Source organism: Lipotes vexillifer, unplaced genomic scaffold (assembly GCF_000442215.2).
Source record: "Lipotes vexillifer unplaced genomic scaffold, Lipotes_vexillifer_v1.1 scaffold982, whole genome shotgun sequence".
NCBI lineage: Eukaryota > Metazoa > Chordata > Mammalia > Artiodactyla > Lipotidae > Lipotes > Lipotes vexillifer.
Window position 1 is genome coordinate 2,443,838 of NW_006789467.1, and position 9,348 is coordinate 2,453,185.

Here is a 9,348-nt window from a genome sequence, read left to right on the forward strand (position 1 = left end):
CAGGAATGCGTCAGGATCCAGGTCTCCTGACTCAGGGTCTGGGGCTGCCACAGCCTCTGAGGGAACCCAGAGAACAAAACCACTACCCACGTCCCCAAATTAACTTCCACCGATTTTCAAATCACCATCTGTCCAACCAATTGCCAGGAAGCTGTGGTCCCTGAGGGCTGCTCCTCGTGGCTTCAGAGGTGAGGCAGCTGGTCCTCCTCCAGTGACACCAGCCCCAGAGGATGTCCCTGGGCTGTAGAATGCAGCTTATGACCTGCCAGGAGGAGGTTAAGACCGCCCTATTACACTCACCAAATGGATAAAAAGACTGACACCACCAAGTACTGGTGAGAATGCAAAGCAACAGACTCATACTCAGCTGGTGAGTGCGACTTGTCCAACCACCCTGGAGTCCACTTTATTACTGTCAGTGCTGAGATGTGCCCTGCGGCCCAGCGACTCCACTGCTGGGTGGGAACCAAACAGAAACGTATGCACATGGTCACCAAAGTCCACATACACCGGACACGGCCTGGGTGCTTATCAAGAGCAGAACGGAGAGGTAACTCGAGGTTTCTTCACATTGTAGGACCTTGAGTAGCAGCCAGAAGGAGCGGATGACTGCAGACAACAAACAATGATTCTCTCATGCCCGTAATGCCAAGGAAGGAAGCCAGACACAAACCAGACAGAACTCAATCCACAACTGAGATAGCATTACTCTCTTGGGGTCAGTGACTAGATGGAGCACGAGAGGGTCTCTAAGTGAATCCAGCTCACCCCAGCTGGTCGAGCCATGACCCAGGAGAGGCACCAGACATTCATTCCAGTCGGACTGTGCCGGATCCTCCAGCCCCATCTGAGCCTTTCCTGATGCGCCCCACCTGAACTCCTGACCCACAGAAGCCTCAACAATTGAAAAAAATGAGCAAACAAAAAAAGGGTCTTGTTTGAAGTCACTACGTTTTTCAAGAGAGCGATTGATTATCGAAACAATTTTCATCCTTGAGGGGCTGCTGAAGACAGGGACCAAACCTTTCTTGTATTCAAAGTGATGTTGACATTTAATAATATTTAATACAAACAATACTGTATGTTAATATACAAATAAATAATTTTAATCATTCTTTTTTATTCTCTAACTAAACAACATACAACATTAAAGCCTCTTATCAACGCATGTAAGATGCAGCATGCATTACTTATTTAATTACTTTGATAATTCCTGAATAATTTAATATTTTGAAATTGTTGGGTGATTATTTCTCTGATGTGGCTGTCACTAGTTAGATGAGGGCTCGGTCTGAAACATGATTTAACAGTAGGGAACTACGGCAAACTCTTCTTGAGACATCTCCATGAAATTTAAAGTCATAAGGTGTGTCAGCATTCTTAATTTCAGAATAATTTCAGTATTCTTGATAAGTAGTGAATGTCTCTTGATATTAACTATGCTGTTCTCGGCTCTGAATCTTTCTTAATCCTTGTAATAATCTCAGAGATTTTAAAATATAGTCAACATCTTTATCATCAAGTATATATAAAATAAGTCATTAGTGTGTCTAATTAGTTGGCATAATTTTGTTAGTTTTTGTTCATCTTCAATCCATGAGGCTAAAACATCACGTGGATGATTTTCCATTTAATACATGGAAAGATTTAAAAGTTTACTCTAATTTTCACTTTTGTCATTAGATAATAGGTTCATTATCATAGAATTAAACAATCTAAAATTCTCTCTTGGAATTGATACTTTGTTTTATTTCTGATAGTATGCCATATCTCTTTATTTCTCTTTCTTCCCCTCACTTTTCAGAGTTTCCCTTACTTAGTTTTCTTTTTAAATACATTTATTTATTTAATTTATTTATTTTTGGCTGTGTTGGGTCTTTGTTGCTGCGCGCGGGCTTTCTCTAGCTGCGGCAAGTGGGGGCTACTCTTTGTTGCGGTGCGAGGGCTTCGCATTGAGGTGGCTTCTCTTGTTGTGAAGCATGGGCTCTAGGCACGCGGGCTTCAGTAGGTGTGTCTTACGGGCTCTAGAGCGCAGGTTCAGTAGCTGTGGCGCATGGGCTTAGCTGCTCCGTGGCATGTGGGATCTTCCTGGACCAGGGCTCGAACCCGTGCCCCCTGCATTGGCAGGCAGATTCTTAACCACTGACTGCACCACCAGGGAAGCCCCCCTCACTTAGTTTTATGTGTTCAGTCACTTTTTATCATTGGCTCAATTAATCCAGCAGTTTTCAAACTTTTGTCTCAAGAGACGAGCCCCCTGACATGTTTACTGTATTAAAAATTAAAACTAAAAAGTTAAAAATGTTTATTCTTAGTTTATTTAAAAACACAATAATAAGCCCATTATAAACGAACATAAATAACATATTATTATGAAAAATAACTATATTTTCAAAAACAAATTTAGTGAGAAAATGATTCTGCATCATCAGTTGCCAATATTGACACAATAAAAAAGGCAATTCATATCTCTGTGTTTTTATGAAAAGAGTTGTGAACTCACCGGAACCTCTGAAAGTGTCTCAGAAGATTTCAGGATACCACACTTTGAGGACCAGTGAAATGATCTACAAGCTTCAACAATATCTTGTAAAGATATTGCCTTTTCTATTATAACACATAATAGATAACGTATAATATCATTTATTAAATCCAAACTCTTAAAATTTTTCATTTATTTTTTATCTAGCCACTCCCATTTTACAATTTTTATTAAACTCTATAGAGCAGGACTGATAGAATTTTTAAACTGCTTTGTCATCCTAGGATAACAGGCTGCCTATCAAGTTTTAAGTCTTCATCCAAGTTCCATTATTTCAATCCCAGCTTTCAGATATTTTATTTCATTCTCCCTACTGTTTATTTGACATGTGCTAGTAAATATAAAATCTATGAAGGAAAGACTCAAAGCAAGTTAACTGATTTGCAAATTTGTTGCATCTTCCAGAGATGCAACAAATTTGCAAATTTGTTTCTGTATTTGGCTATTTGGCTGAAATGCTAGACTTTCTCCGTAGCATAACACTGAGCACTGTCTGTACAAAATCCATTAAAATTTTCACATAAATATTTATGATTGAAACCATTTTTCTTGAGCGCTGACCATCAAATTTAATGTATGATTTTAGATGTTGTTCTACTGACTCCACATAACCCGCAAGGCCCTCTAGACGATCTTCCAAGTGTTCAGTTTTGCAGTTTAAGTACAGTACAGCCAACCCTCTATATCCGCGAATGCACAGTTGGTTGAATCCGAGAACGCGAAATCCGTGGATACGGAGTGCCTGCTGAACTACCATGTTATGTAATGACTTGAGCATCTGTGGATGGGTCCTGGAACCAATCTGCCGTGGATACAGAGGGACAACTGTATTACTTGTTTGTGGGGCCTACAGCCAGATGGGGAAAATTCGTGAGCACTCTGGGAACTAGTGACTGCGTGGTGCTGGAAGCCTGGTGGGCCTTGCGGATCCGGGTGGAGAATGCCTTGGGGGCCCGCAGAGCCAGGGGAAGGCCACGTGGTGGGGGTGTGCAGTGAAGGAATGCTTCCTCCACAGTGAGCACCTTGGCGAATACAAGGCTCACTGTTTGGACCTTTACCCACCAACGTCGTTGACCCAGCAACTGACTTGGAGCTAGATGAGACAGAAAACTCCCTCGGGAGCTCATGACCAAGGAGTGGTTGTGGAGGATGGTGAGCCAGCCTCTGCAGACAAGTCCCACCACCTCCAGAGGGTGATGGGGCTGCTCGGAGGGAAGTGGGCTCCCCATCTCCCAAAGGAAGTGCAGGGTCAGAGCCTCAGAGCGTAGGCCCGCCAGAGAGACTGACCAGGATGAGGGTGATGTGGACCCCCAGCGGAGATGGAGTCACAGCTACAGGTGGGGTCTGCCCCTGGCCTGAACCCTCGGGTCCCCACTCCCAGACTATTAAGGAAGAGGAGATGATGGAGGATGGCCGGATCATTGTGCAGAGAGAAAAATGATGCGGCTGGAAATGGTTGGGGCCCTTGTTTGCTGGTTGTCTGAGACTCCTTTGTAGGAGTTTTCTGGAGGATTGTGGGCCTCTGGACTGGTTAGCGCCCCCTGCCAACCCTTCCCCCATCCCCTGTCCAGCCTCCTCCAAGGGAGGAAGGGCCTGGTCTTGGGGTGGTGGGACCCTACTCACATCACCCCCTTGGGCCTTAAGTTACTGAGTGATGAGGCCTGGTTTCCCCGTGCAGCCCTCTTGGGTTCAGTCAGTGTGATGGGCGAGGCATGGGGTGTGGGCGGGGCCGGAGGGGAGCTAACCCTGGCTGGTGACAGTGGGCAGGTGGATTGTGAGGGGAGGGGACCAGCAGAGGGCCAGTTCTCAGAGCCAGGGAACCAAACTCAGGCTGGGTTGGGAACGGTGAGATGAGCATGCAGACAGAAGGGAGATGCAGTAGGTCCCCTACATTCGAAGGGGTTCTGTTCCGAGAGCACATTTGTTAAGTCCAATTTGTTTGTAAGTCCAACAAAGTTAGCCTAGGTACCTGACTAACACAATCGGCTATATGGTACTGTACTGTAATAGTTTTATAATACTTTTTGCACCAGTATATTATGTCTGCTGAAATAAATATAGGTTCTAGGGATCCAAAGAAATCATAAAGACCACACATAATATTGATCTCAGTTTTAACAAATGTGGTCACAGTGAAGTAATTGGATTAAAAAGATGATATCTGATTTTTATCTATCAATCAATATCTATAATATCTAAAGTACATTCCTATTCAAAATTCTTCAGAGTGAAAATGGGTCTGATGAACCCACAGGCAGGACAGGAATAAAGATGCAGACGTAGGGAATGGACTTGAGGACAAGGGGAGGGGGAAGGGTAAACTGGGACGAAGTGAGAGAGTAACATGGACATATATACACTACCAAATGTAAAATAGGTAGCTAGTGGGAAACAGCCGCATAGCACAGGGAGATCAGCTCAGTGCTTTGTGACCTCCTAGAGGGGTGGGATAGGGAGAGTGGGAGGGAGACGCAAGAGGGAGGGGATGTGGAGATATATGTATATGTATAGCTGATTCACTTTGTTATACAGCAGAAACTAACACACCATTGTAAAGCAATTATACTCCAGTAAAGATGTTAAAAAAAAATTCTTCAGAGTGAAATATTTTATTCTAAGTTCTGCACTAGTACCAAAGAAATGAACACTTCTATTTTTTACTAGTACTGTACTCTATACAGTACTGCACAGTAAAGTACACAAAAGCACAACCACTTGTAGAGGACGCGTGCACGTGAAAATGTACACCAGACGTGAACTAACGTAATGTGACTGGACACACGAACACACGTTCGCATCTTTGAAAGTTGCAACTTTGAGAGTTCGTATGTAGGGGAATTACTGTAGTTGAAGACGCGAACCAAAGTAACAGTGGAGCCCGCCCACCTTCCAGCCCTGCTCCCATAAACACACACACACAGGGCAGCTCTCACCCTGTCCAGAACTCAGAACCTCCCAGGAACACGCGCTTCCCGCAGCTTGGCCTCCAGCCCCGGGTTCCCTCAGGAAGTCTAAAACCTTGGCTACGTGGTGAGCTTGCAGGACCTGGATTTGTTTTCTGTCTCCTCCAACCTTCTCCAAATCTTCCTCCCACCCAAGTTCAGGGATGAGGCTTAAAACCTTAATAAATAGTATCTTATTGTTTAATCTGTGTCTGGACCTGTGAGCAGCCCTGGAATCAGCCTTCTGGGAGTTCAGTCGGGGGCCCGTTCCTGGGCCCATGCCAGCAGCCTGGGACGTGTGGGCAGACAGACAGACAGATGAACAGAGCACAGTGGTGCTCTGAACATTTCCAAGATAAACTGTATTTCTCTTTAAAAACAGAGCAAAGCAAAAATACTTGTCTGTGAAACAATAGACTTGTCGTTGATAATGATAGAAACTTTACAGCCTGACTCATACGTTTTCCAAAGTTGTAGTCTGTGGTCGCCTAGGAGATGCGCCACCCAGACTCCCCTGGGAGGAAGAACGTGCTGTCCAGCTGGGGAAAGACTGTCAGTCCCCAGTTGTCTGCTCCTCCAGGACCTCAGCCTGAGAACAGCCTGGCCACCTGGGGTCACGCCCTCCAGGGCAGCCCTGGCAGGTGATGGGTGAGCTGGGCTTTTTGCGCTCAACTCCAGAGCTTTCTGCTGGGGTGGCCCAGGCGTGGTCAAGTCTGCATCAGGGTTCTCCCTATGCCAGTCACTGATGTCCTTCCTGTCCCTGTCCTTCCTGTCACTGGTGTCAATCCCTAATGAGCATCTCCATTCCAACTCCAGGTCAGCATCTGTTTCTGCAGAACCCAGCTAGGACAGCTGTTTTCTCATTTCAGTAGGTATGTGATTTACAAGAGGGAGCAAAAACCTAGGCTGCAATTACACATTGATGTTGATTTTATTCTTGTCTAAAGTTGTAGTAAATCCATCATGGTTGAAGATGTGTTATTCTTTTTAAACCAGGAAGTAGATTCTGTTTAAGAAGTTGGGTTTTGGGTTTTTTTTTTTTTTGTGGTACACGGGCCTCTCGCTGTTGTGGCCTCTCCCGTTGCGGAGCACAGGCTCCGGACGCGCAGGCTCAGCAGCCATGGCTCACGGGCCCAGCCGCTCCGCGGCATGTGGGATCTTCCCGGTCCGGGGCACGAACCCGTGTCCCCTGCATCGGCAGGTGGACTCTCACCACTGCATCACCAGGGAATCCCTGTTTAAGGAGTTTTTGAGGGAATTCACATCAATCAAGTATTTCCTTTAGGAGTTTTAATATTTCAGATGCTTTATTTGGACAATGGACTCATGATGTTTTCTGAAATTTATCCTTGTGATGTTTGAAAATATTCTTTATTCCAACCATTAGCGTTAACAGAACAGTATAGCCATTCCTGTGAAATATATGCTTAGCGTTTTAACTTAATAATTCAAGTTTTGAGCACTGTTTGGGTCTAACAGTTATAGCAATAGCAAATATAAGCTGCTCAAATTTTTGGTTGAAGTAATCAAATTGTTTTTCATTTTAGAAATGAAAATTTTATATTGATTCTTGAACAATATAGAAAGATGCTCCTGGGAATTCCCTGGCAGTCCAGTGGTTAGAACTCCATACGTTCACTGCCTGGGGCCCGGCTTCGATCCCTGGTTGGGGAACCAAGATCCCACAGGCTATGTGGTGAGGCCAAAAAAAAAGAAAAAAGAAAAGAAAAGAAACATGCTCCTTGCTGTTGCCATGTTATCATAGTATCAGAAAATTTGGGCTGGGACTTCCCTGGTGGTGCAGTGGTTATGAATCTGCCTGCCAGTGCAGAGGACACAGGTTCGAGCCCTGATCTGGGAATATCCCATATGCCGCGGAGCAACTGAGCCCGCGCGCCACAACTACTGAGCCTGTGCTCTAGAGCCCGCGAGCCACAACTACTGAAGCCCGTACACCTAGAGCCCGTGCTCCGCAACAAGAGAAGCCACCGTAATGAGGAGACCACGCACTGCAACGAAGAGTAGCCCCCACTCACCGCAACTACAGAAAGCCCACGTGCAGCAAGGAAGACCCAATGCAGCCAAAAATAAATAAATTTATTTTAAAAAAAAGAAAATTCCTGGCTGAAGTCTATTTTTCATATCATTCCAGAAGATTTGTGTTTATGATTCAGAAGATTTGTGGTTATATTTTCTAAAAGCTTTAAGAAATATATCCAAACTTTGTTGATTCTTCACTTTATGTGCTTATTTCCATATTTTACTATAAAATCGTACACATATAAACAACCAAGCTCTGCACACTAACAGTCCCAAGAATTTCAAAGCATCAGCAGTATGATCAAAGTAGAGACAATAGAACCAAAAATAGAAGCAAACAGCAATGATGTGATTTGAAGAGAATAATTAACTGGTGATTCTCCTGATCTCAGAATGCCTGCCTGCCTGGGAGATGGGGCTGTGAACACTTGTCACATTTACTTGTCACAGGAGGTCCTTTTACCATCATAGCATCCCGTGGCATTTGGCTGATCAACTAAGTTTATGTTAGAATTTTTATTAGTAAGTGATTTCACCTCTCAGTGCGGTTACTATTACACAATTTACTAACTGAAACATTTCAATAGTTTGTCAACAGGCATGTTCACATACACACACACACACACACACACACACACACAGTTACTAGAACAAAGAACAATGAAAGTGAATCAGATTGGCAACTTTGCATGCTTTCAGAAGTAAAGTAAAAATCCCCCTTGCTTGCATTCCTGATTAAAACCTAAATTTGCCCCCCGGTCACCCTTCCTGAGTTACCCATCCAGCCCCTGGTTCTCCACCCTCCCTGCAGCACCCACAGCCTTGGACAACTCGACCTGCCCCCCCCCAACTCCAGTCCCTGGCTTGAGATGATTGCTCAGTGCACCTCTCCTAAGCGGGGCTGATCAGAATCCCTTTCTGAAGAATTTGGGGTTGAGACCGCTGGCTACTGGCTCTCTGCTCTTCTGCCCTGTCCACGGAGCCCTGAGGGGAAGGAACAAAGAAGCAGACTCCTCCTCCAGTCCCAGGCTCTGCTGGGAACCCGAGAGCCACACTTGTATCTTTATCTACATCCCTCTTTTATTTTTTTGCTTTATCACATTTGACGTTGGTTATGTGCTTATCAACATAGTCCTAACTAAACATCTCCTTAGCAAAGCTCTCCCACCCCACATGCCCCCCCCACTTCTCCTCGGTAGTGAGCCCTGAGGTCAGAAATCCTTCTGTGCATGCTGCATACTTTATATTTTAAAGCAATGGTGTGTTCCTGGGGCCCCTGTTTAGCCTGTGTGTACGGGATGGGATGCAGGTCTGAATTAAGGGCTTCTAGTGGCTTCTTTAAAACATCTCCATAAGGTCCTACTGTGGGGATATAATTTTAATGATATTAAATATAAACAGCTCAAAACTGTATATTGATTATTAGCTTCAATTAACTTCAATTCCTAGCGGATGCAACCGTGTGAACAGGGCTGAGTTATGAATGATGTCTCATGCACCGGCTCAGCTGACAGAGGATACACCTGTCCTCACCTGGATGGTGAGGTGACCAGCAGGAAGGTCGAAGCACTGCTCCCGGAGGGTGCTGAGGCCCATGAGGCACCTCAGCGACAGATCCTGAAACTAGCAGCTTGGGCACCTCAGGACAGCCTGGGCAGCTCGCCCTCTGCTCCCTGGAATGTTGGCTGTTGTCAGGTACTGCACGGGAAAGGCTGCCAGCCTTGGTCCAGGTGTGTTAGCCCTCCCCGTTGCTTCCCTGCTGTCCAAAAATTTTATACCCATTGATTCTTCACAGAAAGTTTATAGGAAGTGAATTCTCCAGGC

General features: G+C 45.0%; 1 pseudogene; it reads right to left on the bottom strand.

The window, feature by feature from the left end:
* LOC103083069 (heat shock factor-binding protein 1 pseudogene) overlaps nucleotides 1-9,120 on the bottom strand; it is a 12,568-nt pseudogene extending 3,448 nt beyond the window's left edge.
* Nucleotides 9,121-9,348: the final 228 nt, after the last annotated feature.